Raw genomic sequence first — 3,864 nt, 5'->3', positions numbered from 1 at the left:
AAAAAAAAAAAAAAAAAAAAAAAAGGGGAAAAAAAAAAAAAAAAAAAAAAAAAGAGGAAGAAGAAGAAGAAGAAAAAGAAAAAAAGCATTGTTTTGAGTATTTGTTTAATTTTAAAAGATATCTTACCAACTTCATCAAATCCTGCAGAAACTCTTTCAGTGACTTCTGGATTTGCTTAATTAGGGGCCTGGGCATGCCACACTTTCAGGATTTTTACTTGCAGAACATGTTCATAGAATGTGCGCTGTACTATTCTCCTCCAATAAATCATAAAATACAGGTTTATTGTTGCTAAATGACAAAATGGTGATAAAAGTTTGGAGGGCCTTCTGCCTAAGTTTGTTATTTGATGTTTAGTTTTGCAGAGCGTGCTCCTTTGAGCCTTTAGGTTGAATTTAATCACCAACATTTCCACACCAGGATCCAATCAGACAAATGCTTTACATCAACCACCACCTTCTCTCTGAGCCTCTCTTTCAGATTCCTGTCATTTCTGCCCGTCTGTAATCTGCTTCCTCAGTCAGGTTTGGTGTTTGTGTCTAGATTTCTAATTCAGCAGCCCTTGCTTTGGCAGCGCCTCTCCTTTCATTTTTGGCTGAACAGAGTTCATTTCATTCCTCCAACCAGCTGAACCCTAACTGGTGCCAGCTTCTGGATCCTTGGATGAACCACACGGTGTCTCAGTTTTCGCCGAAGAGCAGAGGAAACGAAGGCAGCCGAGGAGAGGAGCTCTCCGGTGAGCATCGCTCCTTCCGCTAAACGTGGATATAAATATGTAGTGGCTTCAACGGAGTTCTTTCCACTGACTCGCTTCTTTAGATTTCTGTTTTTGGCTTTTATTTTTCATTCAAACATTTTAACTCAAAATCTAAAAGTTTGCTGAATATAAACATTGACATTTGTAATATTGGCCTTCTTAGTTATTTAGAATTTTAAAAATATGCTTTTTTTGTGCGTTTCAACTTTTTTGGGGGGATTCAGACAGATGTCCTTGTTGCAATTGGAAGAACATTTACTACCATAAAAAGACTTAATCTATAATAAAATGTAATGAAGAGAAATAGATTATATATATATATATATATATATATATATATATATAGTTAGTTTGGAGAATATGTTCTTTTTGATACATTTAGTGATTTTCCGTTAAAAAAAGTGGTTGAATGAACCAGAATAGCAAAAAGTGTGTAAATATTTACACCGAAGCCTGAAAATATTAATATCGCAGCCAGATTTATGGCTACAGTCAGAAACATGCGTCTTCTGACTGGAAGAACAATTAGTTCCAGGTTTGTTATGACGGAGAATCGGTGACGTGGCAAAAGGTTTCCAGCAATATTAGAAGCATTTGATAGCTGCAATGTCAGTAAAGGAGTCTTGAGTTCTATGAGTGATGAATTGACCTTTAGTCACTAATTGTAATTTGAGTTAAGATGATTTAATTTTGTCAACAGGAAACAACAAAGTTGAACAACAGCATCAGCTGAGTTTCCATTACAAATGTGCGCAAAACTTTGTTGATGTTCCGCTAAATTAAAAAACAACAAAAAAACCCATAATTTTGCATTTGCAGTGTTTCCATTAATTAAGAAACAATTAAAATCACACATGAATGAGTTTGCTCGTTATGTACCACCACTTCCTGTTGTCGTCTTTTCCACCAGTAGTAACAGCCGGTTGTTGATCGTGTGACTCACGTAGTGCAAGCAAAGTGTTTCCACCGCAGATCTGCAAAATGCACTGATTCCGATACTCCGGGGGAAAAAAATCACCTCATCCTAATGCATAAACGTACAAAAAACATGAGTTTTTTTTTTTGTTTTGTTTTGTTTCAAAATCGCTGTTTCCATTAAGCAATTTTATTTTCGTAATTCCAATTTATTCACTTTGAAGTTCGATGGAAATGCAACACCGTGACCTTCTGGTCCTCAAATTTAGGAAACAAAAAAAAAATACAAGAAACGGGCAGACAAATAAAAGCGACGCAAAGGTAAGAGAAGAAAAACACAGAGCAGATGTAAAATCCAGAGTCAGGAGGCCGAAAGAAAGTGATGCATATAAATAATAATAAAATACAAAACTAGTTAATGACAGAAAAACTAAGAGCTAAAGATTTTAGCACTGAAAAAGGCGACAAATGGAGAGAAACAAGAACCCAACCAAAATGTAATATTCAAACAAATCTACAAAACAAAAGAGGAAACAGTCACCTTTAAAAAAACAAAGTATGAGAGGAGAAACTTAAACCAAGAGAAACAACAAAAACATGAGCCTTAAACCACGACAGAAACAATGACTTATAAGAACTAACATGGATGATTCAAAATAATACAACAGCAGTAGCTAAAGGAAATACAGTCATAAAAATGTGAAGGACAAGAGCAAAATGACCAAAAACAAAGAAAAGAGTGGACAGGCAAGACGTGACAGCTGAAGGGTGAAAGAAAGGTGAGAAGAGAGAAACAGAGGGAGGGTAAATATTAAAATGACTGATGTGCACTCTCTAATCTCAAGTGCAGCTGGCAGCGGAGCTGCATTGTCAAGCCGGTGTAACAAACTGACAAACCCTGGCACTAATGCAACGTAGCAGAAAGACAGCCAACAAGGCAGAGCTGCAGACGGAAAGAGAGAGGGATCATTTCCTTTTTTCCTCCTTAACAAAAACCTAAAGACAGACTGCCGCGCGTACACATCCGGTATTAAACACCGAGGCCAGGAACTCTGTGTGATTTGGAAACATGGTTTCTGATCGAGCCGTTGTCGTTCACTTGGTTAGCATTAGCATTTAGCATTTTGTTCAGAGAAATATGAGTATCAGATGTTGATCCAACATGAGGTTCGCCAAGATGTTTATAGGAACCAGAATTTTACGCAACCTTCTTCAGTTTCAGTGGAAAAAAAAGCCGACAACTCAAACGGCTAATATAGCAGGGTTAGCTAACATGCTCTCAATCACAATTAGGGAAGAAGGCAGAGGACAGCTGAGTGGTTGCAGCCATTAGTGGAGATCATTATAGTTGACAATCACACAGAATGTGACTTTATTAAGAAAAAGTGGGATGGAGAGAGAGAGAACTGAAAATCTGTGGGATTCTGTGGACCGGAGGCTAAAACCTGTCAAGCTCATCGACCACCTTTCCATCTGTCCATCTACTGGATGACACGGTAAGTGGAGTTTTAACCTGCCGTGTTGGATTAAAGTCAAATCCGTCCCCCAGGCTTCGCTGACACACCTGGTCTGATCTCCAACTTGGTCAGCAGCTGTCTGGCTGCCCGTCTTTCTGCTCAACGGTTTGTTCCCCCCCCCCAAAAAAAAAGAAGAAGAAGTAGCAGGGGAGTATAGAGGTCTTTCTCTGTCCCTGCCCGTCACCTCTGTCACAAAGCTCAACGCTCGGCGGGCTCAAGGACATGTGATGGACGGAGTCGGCCTCTGTTGGGTTGAGGCGGGAGGATGAACCCAGATACCGGCCGGACCGTCTGCGCTGACCGTTCTGCTTGTTTACATCGCCGCTATAGTTAATTTATGTATTTATTTACTTATTTCTATAACTGCTGTTTTATGATTAATGAAATTTTAGATCATTTTGACTCTGCAGACAAAACCTGCAGTCGGATCTCCATAAATCACAACTGAAAGGGAATATTTACGTTTACTATGGAGAATGTGGGTTGTTAAATAAACAAAATGTTACATTTTTTAATATTAGTTTTGACAATTAATACATTTGTTAAAAAATTAAAATATTAAGAAATGACATTTAAGAACTGTACATGAATTTTGACTGAAATTATAAAAAGGATTAAAAATATTTTCTTTAATATTAACCTTATAGCAACACCGTCTAACTTTGATATAATAC

At 37.8% G+C, this 3,864-nt stretch overlaps 1 long non-coding RNA gene across 1 annotated transcript; it reads left to right on the top strand.

Annotated features, from left to right (window-relative positions):
* Positions 1-2,402: 2,402 nt before the first annotated feature.
* Positions 2,403-3,305, top strand: LOC106934866 (uncharacterized). Its single transcript, XR_001421784.1, has 2 exons — positions 2,403-3,169; positions 3,266-3,305. It is a non-coding gene; the product is annotated as an uncharacterized LOC106934866 (long non-coding RNA).
* Positions 3,306-3,864: the final 559 nt, after the last annotated feature.

The sequence above is a fragment of the Poecilia latipinna genome, unplaced genomic scaffold, assembly GCF_001443285.1.
Source record: "Poecilia latipinna isolate Pla-1442-1.1 unplaced genomic scaffold, P_latipinna-1.0 Scaffold1876, whole genome shotgun sequence".
Lineage (NCBI taxonomy): Eukaryota > Metazoa > Chordata > Actinopteri > Cyprinodontiformes > Poeciliidae > Poecilia > Poecilia latipinna.
The sequence above is the reverse complement of the archived record's forward strand: the minus strand, read 5'-3'. Positions and strand labels throughout refer to the sequence as shown.